Source organism: Equus przewalskii, unplaced genomic scaffold, assembly GCF_037783145.1.
Source record: "Equus przewalskii isolate Varuska unplaced genomic scaffold, EquPr2 ChrUn-13, whole genome shotgun sequence".
NCBI classification, from domain to species: Eukaryota; Metazoa; Chordata; class Mammalia; order Perissodactyla; family Equidae; genus Equus; species Equus przewalskii.
This window is the reverse complement of record NW_027228750.1, coordinates 15,678,820-15,690,064: the sequence shown is the minus strand read 5'-3', so window position 1 is coordinate 15,690,064 and position 11,245 is coordinate 15,678,820. Positions and strand designations below refer to the sequence as shown.

Genomic DNA, 11,245 nt, shown 5'->3' with positions numbered 1-11,245 from the left:
AGGTGTGTTTGTAGCTCAAGGGTAAAAGCTTTATCCTTCTTCACATTTAATAAAATGGATCTCTTAATATTATTTTATGTCTGGTGGTAGAAAGAAAAAGAAGTGGGGAAGGGTAGCCATTCAGGACAGTTAGGTAAAATCCGATAGAGGCAAGGAGCTTTACCATGTGGAAGACTATGAAATGCTGAGGACCAAGATGCAAAGCAGGAAGTGCTGGGACAGCCTAACTGACCCAAAGTTGTCCATTCAAGAATGTTGGCAGATACTTAGAATGGAAGTCAGCAACTTTATTCAAAACAGGGATGGGAGAGAAAGGAACACTGAAAAGTTCTAAACCATTGAAACTCTTAAGTATTGACTTGGCAGTTTGAAAGTCCATCTAATTTTTCCTAAGATATAAGTCTGATATGCCATCATCTCATTAAATACCTATATTTAGTTAAATCAAATCAAATCAATACTTATTTATTGAAAAACTGCTTACAAGGGAAGATGCTATATTGTACATAAAGAAACACAAAACTCAGTCTTTTTAAGAAGCTTAGTTGTGGAGATGATCTGAATACATATGAAGAAAGAACTCAGAGCACAGCAGTAAACAACTGTGTTAAGGCCTTATAGCAATTCAGAGGAGTGAAGGCTATGTAGGTAGATTGAGTAGAAAGCAGTTTAATGCAGGGACTTAGAGGCCCACACAAATGTTGGAAGGGCTAGGGAGTGCTGGCTTTCCGGAGACCTGAAACTGCAGGAGTCACAGGGGAGCTACCACTGAAGAGCTCAGCTGTCTGAGACATTGGAGTGGCTGATTCTCAGGAGGATCATTTTATTCTTGGGGAGTCCTCAGTCTGCTGGGCGAAATAATCAGGTAAACTAAACACCATAGTACAATGTGGTACGTGATGTGATAGTTATATGCAGAGTGCAAAAGCGGCACAGAGAAGGGAGTGCCTCTGACCATACACCACATTTGCCACGTGAGTGTACCCACTCATCTACCCGCAGATGCCGCAGGGGAATACCAGCATGTTCACCTGCCTTCCGGTTCTGTTCCTTATTGGTAGAATCCAACGAGCTCTGCTAAAAAAAGCCTGGAAGTGCAGTTTCCAGGATTTCATCCCCTTCTGTACAGGAGAGGGCTTAGAAAGGGAGTGAAGTTTCTGAGAATCTACAGACACATCTGCTACCGTGGCCAAGAAAAGCAATGTGGAAGAGGGATATAATGTGGGCCTTGGAGAATGGTAAGTTTTGGATAAAAAGGAAGGATGAAGTCATGTTCTCAAGGTGGAACCAGGGCTTAGGGTATCCTAAGATATGTTCAGGGCACAATGATTATAGCAAATTGAATGGAGAGATGTGGGAAGTCAGCGAATGATAGTTCTAAAGGTAGGTTGGGTCAGATTCTGAAAAGTTCAATGCTGAGTTGAAGGGACTGGAATTGATTTTAGGTTAGTGGATCACAACTTGTGGGCCTGAGACCTTTGGGGACCCTGGAGTTATTATTGTAAGGGGATCTCTGAGCCATATGCATACCAAGCATAGCCCGGGCACTGAATAGATTCGTCTCTCACATGTATGTGAGCTACTGTTTATACTTGTCTGTAGGTGATCTGACTTAGAAAAATACAAATTATATGTCTAAATATATATTTAGACATATAAATATACAAGTTACATGTCTAAATTTATTATAGCATTTTATCATCTATTTTTTTCAATTAAAATGTTCTGATAGTAAAACTAGTGTCATGTGGTGATCTGTACAAAATTGTTGATATTACAAAGAGGTTTTCATACCTAAGAACTTTAGGATCACTACTCTAGGCCATATGAGTCCATTGAAGGCTTTTGAGAAGCATAAAGACAAAGTGGATTGATGGTTTAGGGAAATCAATCTGAGAGTGCTCTATAGATTTAGAAGTGGAGACCAAAGGCAGCTAAACCGATAAGAAAGCTCTTGTGGAAACTAAGTTAGAGAAAACCAGTGAGCTGAGAACAAGCAATTTCTAAAGCATGATGTGATGTGTGACAGTGGGTACAAATAAAGAATGGTGCACCAGCTATGAATGTATTACCTCTCAACTCAAACCCACACTTGAATGCCTGCTCTATGATAGGGAAGCTGGGCTCCGTTGCCTGGCTGAAAGTTGTTATGGTTTGTCAGTGAAGGGTGCTGTAGGGTCACTGGAGGAAGGACTTTCTTTTACTGGCCCAAGTGTGCGCCTCTCTGGACTCCTGTAGCACACATGGCTTCTCCAAGGTCTGGCTTTTGTCACATTTGCAACTTCTTCTCTAGCACCTGGTTCCTGTAGCATAAATGCAGCTTCTCCTGGCACCCCTTCAGGTGGCTTTACAGCAAAGCCACCAGTGAAGGACACCTTGTGGGTGGCTTCCCCCATCACCCCAAAGGGCAAATTTCCAGGAAGTTCTGCTGGCACAGCAGCTTAGCAACTGCTCTGCCATCCAATGAGCCATAACTGCACCCTCTCCAGTGAGGTCTGCATCAGCCCTGGTCGGGGAGAGTGTTCCATGGAGCTCTGGCTCAGCCCTAAGGGTACGGCTGCTCCTTTATCTGCTCTTTCTATACTCCTTAGTGTTTTCCTTGTTTCTTACTAGCCAATTCCCTGTTGAATTTAATAAACCTTTATATTAAACATTTGTCATTCAAATTCCTATATAATTCCTGTCTGTTGATCAGACCCTGACTGATATAAATGGTATCCGATTTTGTTGGTCTTCCATACTTAAGCAACATCTTCCACATCTCTCTGTATCTGAAGATATAAAAGGCTATGTATTGTAGTCCAATAAGGTCACGTATTATCCATATTTTTCTTGCTGCTGGAGAACTGTGAAAGCAACATCATATAGGCTTTTTGAAGGCTGCGTATATGAGTTTTTTGAAGACATTCTTTGTAAGTCGAAATTAATGTATTAACATTGTTTTTCATATCTTTTCTCTGGTTGATAGAAATTTTATTTATTAATTCTTCTAGTCATTCATTCATGTCTTTTCTCTTATAAAGTGACTTTTTTATGATATTGGTGAAATCCATCTGGGATTACAACACTGGATTTCATCATTAAAACATACATTTGCACTCTCCTACTTTAGGAATTTTAGCAGCAAAGTATCAGATACTGTATTTCCATATTTTTGGTGACATTTATCTAGACCTTAAGGTTTGGAAGGTCAAGAGACTTTTGAGTTTAACTCATTTTGTTCACAAACTTATGCTTAAATACATACTTTTGCTTGAAAAATTATTGCTTAGCTGAGGTTTGGATAGATTGACAAACACTACATACGGGCATGTATAAGAAATATTTGTAAGTTAAAGTGTATGTGTGGGGAGGAGTAGGGGGGAGGCCAGCAGAAGAAAATGTGTTTCCTTTTCTTGTTACTTTAATGACTAAAAATAGCCCACATGACAAATTAGAGAATTTAGCAAGATTAAACTTTTATTAAGAAATAAAATGATATCAATGTTCTTATGAGAGTGAAGTCACTTATATATTATCAAATTTATAGTCAACTAATGTTGATTCTTTTTCAAGACATCTTCCTATACCAAGCGTGAAGAAATTGAAAAGTGTATTTCTCCCCTTGCCTTTTGAAAGGCTGTATACCAAGTTCAGAACTCTACAAAATCTAAGGAATGCTTAAGTGGGTTTTCCAAGGTTGACAACGCAGAATTCAAGGACCGTTAGCCTTGCTTTGTTAGATGTTACCGAGAATGTTAGTGATGTTACCCAGCATGTTTGCTAGATGGCGCTAGAATTCACAACTCTTATCGAGACTCCTCTCCACACATCTCATTTGTCTAAACATATTTGGAGAGCAGTCCCTTATTTTTAAAGTCATTATTGTTGGATTTCAAAACTTACTACCTTAAAATTTTTATTTATTAAGAATCTACAGAGTATTACTTTGTTTGACATCATTTTTGATGTCCTCTTCTTCTAGCCCATTACATGAAAAGATCTGACAATACAATATAAAAACATTTTCTCTGAATATTCGTTTAGAGAGTAGAAGACTAAACATGTCCAGAGGAGCTTTTCCAGAAAAAAAAATTTTTAGTGAAAATTGAGCTTTTCGTATGTGTATATACTTGAGAATTGAGTAAGGGAATTGAATAGTTACATGCTTATTTTCATCTTAAAAAACATCTTTGCTGCAATTATTTCAATGTTTTAGTTGAAGGGCATCTGTATATGTATATAAACATAGTCTTGTATACTTGTATACGCATATACAAGACTTGCATAGACTTGTATATGCTTACAAACATAGTCTTTATTGACTACGAAGAGGGATTTGATATGAAGAAAAAAAATTACCTGTAACACACAGTTTTTATTTAACAGTCATAAATAAGAAAATGTTACATTTTTGAAGAGATAATATCTTACATTTATTTTCTTCATTTGTTTCAGCTAAAAATTATATTACAGGGGCCAGCCCCATGGCCCAGTGGTTAAGTTTGCTCGCTCTGCTTCAGTGGCCTGGGGTTTCACGAGTTCGGATCCTGGGTGCAGACCTAGCACCACTCATCAAGCCATGCTGAGGCGGTGTCCCACATAGCAGAACTAGAAGGACCTACAGCTAGAATATACAACTGTGTACTGGGGGGCTTTGGAGAAGGAAAAAAAAAAAGGAAATGGCAACAGATGTTAGCTCAGGGCCAATCTTTAAAAATTACAAAAGATGCATATATATATATATATATATATATATATATATATATATATATATGATATATAGGTGTATATACGAAAAAAGTCTCCTGACCATATCTTCTGCTTTCCCTCACCTAGTCTGACTTTGTAGAGGTGACTGCTGTTAACGGTTTGATGTCTATTTTTCAATAAATTTTCCTAAACATAAAACATAAACTATGTTTTCATATTTGTACATTTTCTCTCTATATCTTTATATGTTGTTGTCTGATCTGTTTATAATACAATTGTACCCCTTGTATACCCAGCTGTCCCCTGATCTAATTAAATGAACAAAAAAACTGTCTAGAGTCCAAGAAAATAGTTAAAAGTACTGTGAATCCTACTCCAGTCTTGCACAAAAATATCCAAGGGGGAAACCTTCCCAATGTGTCACAAAATTTCTTTCAAAAATGTCTTTCCCCTAGTCCTTATTGTCCATGTTAGTCACACCCATGGCCATGCTTTAAAGACTTTCTCGTTTCACACTCCAGGCTTCTCTAAATTCTCCATCCAATTCAGTCCAGACCAACCATTTTGTCTTGTCTTTTCTCCTCTCTCTGCAATAGCTCTTTTTTATGTGAATCGGTTTAGCTTCTTCCAAGTTCCTTCAATACCTAGATTCTGCAAAACAAAGTAGAGTCTTGAAGCCAACTGAGCAAATAAGTCAGTCAGCTTCATCTCTCTTCTTTGTGATGGAGATAGAGAGGGGAGAAGATGGTAAACATTACACAATCTTTTCTTTTTATCCCTCTCAAAACACACACACACACAAACACACTCTCACATATCCAGATTCTCCTTCTCTTTTGTAGTTATATAAATGGAAAATAACACTATATATTTTACGGTATCTTGCTTTTTCTGCTGAACAATTTATGACGGACTTTTTTATAACAGTATACGTATATCTACTTCTTAAAAAAATCATGCACTTCATGGTATTCCATGCATTGATGAGCATGGGTGTACTTTATGTAACTGTTTCCCTACTGATATTTGGGTTATTTCTAGTTTTATGGTAATATTCTAAGAATACTCTGGTAGATACATTTGTGTATTTCTGAAGACAACTAGGATTGAAATAACTGGTGTGTAAATTTAAAATTTTAATTGAAAACACCATATCGCTTTCCTAAAAGGTCCTACTGATTTATGCTTCCATCAATAATGCATAAGCATGCCCATTTTCCTATTATCTGGCAAATACTGCTTAGTATCAATCTTTAACATTTTTCTAACATGAATATTAAAATTATTTTATTAAGTATTCTCAAAATTTTTAAATCAAATAAATGAATGTATATCATTTATAAAGTAAAACAGAGCCATAAATGCTATATCTAAAACACCAGCATTTTTTCCAACACTCTTATTTTTGAAACTCCTGTTAGTCAAATGTTGAATGCCCTGGGTTGATTCTCGTTTAAGGTGGATTTTGCTATGATAAATTTCCACTGTGAAGTCTCATTGCTGAACCAAATAACTGCTTGTTTCATTATCATGATCAAAGTGAGTTAGGTGGCACTGGATCTGCTCCACCTGGTCACTCAGGTACCCAGCTGATGGACGCTCCACCATTTGCTGCAGAACTAGTCATCATGACAGGCCAGAGAGTGGAGAATTTCTCTCTCCTCAGCCTGGAGGTAACACATGTTACTTCTGTTCGTATTTCATTGGCTGTTGCTAGTCACATAACCTTGCCTAGTCCCTAGAGTGCTGGGAAATGTAGTAGAATATTTGATGAGTATAAGTATCTCTACCACAAACCTATGGGGATCTCATCTTTTCTTGCCAATTTTTCACCTCTGATATTTTGTTTTGTTTCTTATAACTATAATTTAACCTTTAAGTCTTAAAAGTTAATTCTTTTAAATTTTGCTGTCACATTTTTAATCTCTAAAGTTCTTTCCTTTCATGGTCTTTTTTTTAAAATGTACTTTTTCCTCTGGTTTCATGAACTCAGTATATGTTCTTATTTCTCAGAAGATAATTTTAGTTTTAACTTGTTTTCTTTTTGCCACCTACCAATGCACTGTCATTGTCTCTTCAAATTCCCTTTTTCTGTTTGTTTTTCTGGGCCTTTGTCTTTCCTACTGGAGACTCCTGAAGGGTCTGGTGATCCTTGACTTCCTTTTTATATTTAAGACACTTAAAAGATGATTGGAATCTCTTTGTGCCGCTGCGTGGGACGGTGGGGGAAAGGCTTGTTGAGCGATGTGAAGAATAGTCAGATGCGGGATGTGTGTGGGAAGTCCTGAATATTAAATATTCATATTTGTATATCTCTTCCCTTGGGCTGCTCCGTTCCTCCAGAAGAGACTCCTCCAAACTCTGAATATTTGGGGTGAATAAGCCTTGCTGCCAGTGTTCTGGGAGTCAATTGAGGAAAGGAGTATGCAAACTCACCATCTTGTACATACAGTTTCACTTGGCCAGCCTGTTTCCAGTCTGGTGTTGTGGCAGAATGGCTAACTTGCCACCAACATTTACACTTCTGCATCCATTGTGTATGGAGTTACTATTGGAAGCAGCTTCCCAGTGAGAGCCTATATTTCCCAGGCCCTGTTATATCCAGGTGTATCTAGGTGCCTAGTCCATATGTCTTTGCACAGGAGGTGCTTCATACTCTTTCTTCTTTCATCTGGTTGTGATGGAGATAAATCTCACTTAAACCTTTAAATTTACATTTTGAAGATGGTATATTTTCAGTTTGGATGCCTAGATGACTCTGTAGAAGATGTATTTATTAGCTTCCTATTGCTGCTGTAACAAATTACCAGAAACTTAGTGGCTTAATATTACATATTTATCTTTTGTTTTTTGGTGAGGAACGTTAGCCTTGAGCTAACATCTGTGCCAAACTTCCTATATTTTGTCTGTAGGTCACCACCACAGCACAGCTTGACTGGTGGTGTAGGTCTGTGCCCAGGATCCAAACCTGGGAACGTAGGCTGCCAAAGCGGAGTGCATGGGACTTAACCACTACCACACGTGGCAAGCCCCCAGATTTATTGTCTTATAGTTCTGGGGGTCAGAAGTCTACAATGGGCCAGCTGGACTGTATTCCTTTTGGAAGCTCTAGGGGAAAATTTGTTTCCTTGCTTTTTCCAACTTTCAGAAGCAACTTGAATTCTTTGCTCATAGCCTCTTGCTCACATCATTCTGACCTCCGCTTCTGTTGTCACCTTCTCTCACTCTGACCCCTCTGTCTCCCTCTTATAAAGACCTTGTGATTACATCGAGCCCCCCAGATATCCAGGATAATCTCTCCATTTCAAGGTCCTTAATTTCATCTGCAAAGTCTCTTTTGCCATGTAAAGTAACATATACATAGGTTTTGGGGATTAGGATGTAGAAATGTTTGAGAGGCTGTTATTCTGTTTACCAAAGAGCAAGACTGCCCTCTCCACCTGTTTATGTGCTTACCGCTGTTCTATAAGCAAAAAAGTCCCAAACATCTATCATATAAATGCAATGAAATTTGAGTGTTTATTTGCTATAACTTTTAGCATTACATTAACTAATACAAAATTAAAGTGGAGTTACAAAAAATACTTAAAACGGTGACGTTGAGTTGGGGATTATATAGTGAGTGGTGAGGAAATATATATGAGAGCCTGTAAAAATGGGCATAAGATTTTGTAAGACTCTTGTTTGTGGTAATACGGAAGGCAACAGGCCAAGTTCCTACTGAGTTTGTAAGTCTCGTGAAAATGGCTGGGAAGAGCAAGCATATTAGTGTGCATTGATTGTTTATTGATGCACTTAGCAAGGCATTTAAAAGGAAGAAATGAGAATTAAGGTGATTAGAGAAAGTTCAGAAATTTGTGGAGTTACAGAATTGGAAGAGCCAACTCCTAGACACCAAACTTGAGGAAATAAAGACTACAGATGGCTTTGAATGGCAAAAACCATTTAAGAGTTCCCAGTTAAACAAATGACTCAACCCTGTGGCAAATATCACATTAAAGACATTACCTTCTCTCTCAAGCTCTTGTTTCAGATGGCCTCAAGGTTCCATTAAGTTGGTAGAGAAAGAGAAATTAAGTTGGAGAGAAGTAACAAATTATAGGAGGCTTGTCTTTGTGACTTTGGGGGTGCTTACGGGCACTAGGAATTGATTGGAAGCAAATAGATCAGAAGCCTACTAAGACTAAGACTTTTGGAGACTTGTGTTACCTAAGAAATTAGGAACTTGGCCTGCAAAAAGCACGTGATGATAAAATAACCATTGAATCTCCAAAATTTTAGCCCAGATTGATGCCCAAAGAGTGTATAATCTCTAGAGCATTTGTATTCATTTTCCTTTGCATGTCACTCATCTTCTTTGTTATCAGCTCCAGTTAGTTTCCTGGGTAGTAGGATTCAACCCACTAAGCAACTTTTTCTATGGCAAAAAACACAACAGGCCAGACATCCAGAAATCTGAAACTCTATATCCCATTATACTTAAAAGGTGAGTTTCCCCCCCACAAAGAAATTACACTTGGGGACCTTTTTTAGGAGCTAGACCTTGCTACAGAATTTTCATAGAATTAGAGCTTGCAAAAGAGCTAGAGAACAGGTGGCATATGTCCAGAGGCTGTTTCCCTTTTTCAGATCTTTTAAGAAAGCTGTGCCACTTAGGACAACCCTAACGTTTTTTGGCTTGAGATCTACCTGATGACCTCTGTACGACAAAGTTCATCACCTGGCACAAAAGCATTCTTGATGAGTGATACTAAAATATTTCCATGCTATGTGACAACCTCATAGGATATTGTGGCCAAAAATACATCAGTGGTTGGTTCCTAATGACTGGGATTGGTCTAGTGTCAAAAAAGACTATAACCTGTAAAGTTTTTAGAGCTCTCTTATCTTGCTATTCTGATGACTGCCTTCAGAATAGTCCCTGATGATTATACATGGTCCATTTTGATCCATCAATTTCTCTTCTCAGAAAAAAAAATTCTTATATATATAACTAAACTCAAGAATTAAGAAAACTGGGTCTCAATTTGCATTTAAACTGTTAATCACTGAAAGAGAATTTGAACAGTTTTCTTCTGCCACCAAGCTTTTTCAATTTATACTTTACAAGAGCCCCCAAAACGTAGATACTCCTACACGCAATGTTCAAAGTATAGCTGGAGAACTAGATAATGTCACTAAGGCTGTGGAACTTGCTAGAGAGGTTCCTGAAATTAGACAGGTGGTGGTACAAAATGTTTGGGATACTGACATCTAGAGGTAGAATTCATGCTGTCATATAAGAATGTTGTACTTACATCCCTAAATACCTCTTTTATATTAATCAAAATATCCAGGAAACAAAGGAATGATGAAAGTAGGTGATTTTGCACGCTCTTTGGTTTGGGAATGGGGTCTTTCCTCTTGGTTTAATTTAGGCAGTCTGGGATCCTGTGTTATGAGTGGACTACAAATTCTGATTACTATTCTTCAATTAGTATTTGTATTTTTCAGGGCTCAAATGTGAGGTTTTCAGAAACCCGAATGCTGTGGAGGAGTCATTTCCCATCAAATGATCCAATTAATGAATTTTCCACCCAAAGAATAAGAAAATCTAGCCCTTATTAGTATTGTAATGACTACCATCATAAGCTTGTGTAGACACAACCAAAACACATAATCCAGCAGTGCAGAACTGGATTAATCATGTGCCCAGTTGATAATTATCTACTTTTCATCTCAGGAGGAAGAATGACCTTAAGGGGGACTATATTAGTTCTCTCTTACAGAGTAACAAAATTAGAACAAACTTAGAGGCTTCAAACAACACACATTTATTATCTCACAGTTTCTGTGGATAAGGAATCTAGGAATGGCTTAGCTAGGTCTTCTGCTTGAGAGTCTCACAACATTATAATCAAAGTTTTGGCTGGGGCTACAGTCTCATCTGAGGTTTGACTGTGGAAGAATTTGCTTCTAAACACATGTGATTGTGGGCAGCTTTTAGTTCCTTGTGGGTAGTTGGACTGAGGACCTCAGTTTCTTGCTGCCTGTCAGCTGGAGGCCACTGTCAGGTCCTTGACAAGTAGGCCTTCTCAACATGGCTGCCTGTTTCCTTAAAGCCAGTAAGAAATAAAATCTAGCAAGACAGATATTATAATGTCATGCAACATAATCACCTACGTCCCAGCACCTTTGCAGTATTCAATTTGTTAAGAGAAAGTCTTGGGCCACACCCACACTCAGTGGGAGGAGATCATACAGGGCATGAATACTAGGACGCAGGGACCATGCGGGTCACCTTATAAAACTCAAGGGGCTGAGAATTGAAACCAACTAATAATTTCCTGTCCTTGTGTTAACTTACATTATGACTGAGAATACTTCCTGCCCATATGTTAAACCATAATAAGACTGAGAATATTCTTCTCTTCCTATCTTAGATAAAGTTAAGAACAAGCAAAAGTAATTTAACTACTTGCTTCAGGAAATACTTGCTCTTGGAAGTTAAGACTCTGAGCCCACTGTACCTTATCAAGACTAGCAGATTGCTTTTCATGACTTTTTGTTGACT

General features: G+C 38.0%; 1 long non-coding RNA gene across 1 annotated transcript in view; it reads left to right on the top strand.

The window, feature by feature from the left end:
• The first annotated feature begins 982 nt into the window (after nt 1–982).
• LOC139081576 (uncharacterized) overlaps nt 983–11,245 on the top strand; it is an 87,390-nt gene continuing 77,127 nt past the window's right edge. Inside the window, exon 1 of the long non-coding RNA XR_011536695.1 lies at nt 983–1,238. This is a non-coding gene — a long non-coding RNA (uncharacterized lncRNA). The remainder of the gene's footprint in view (nt 1,239–11,245) is intronic.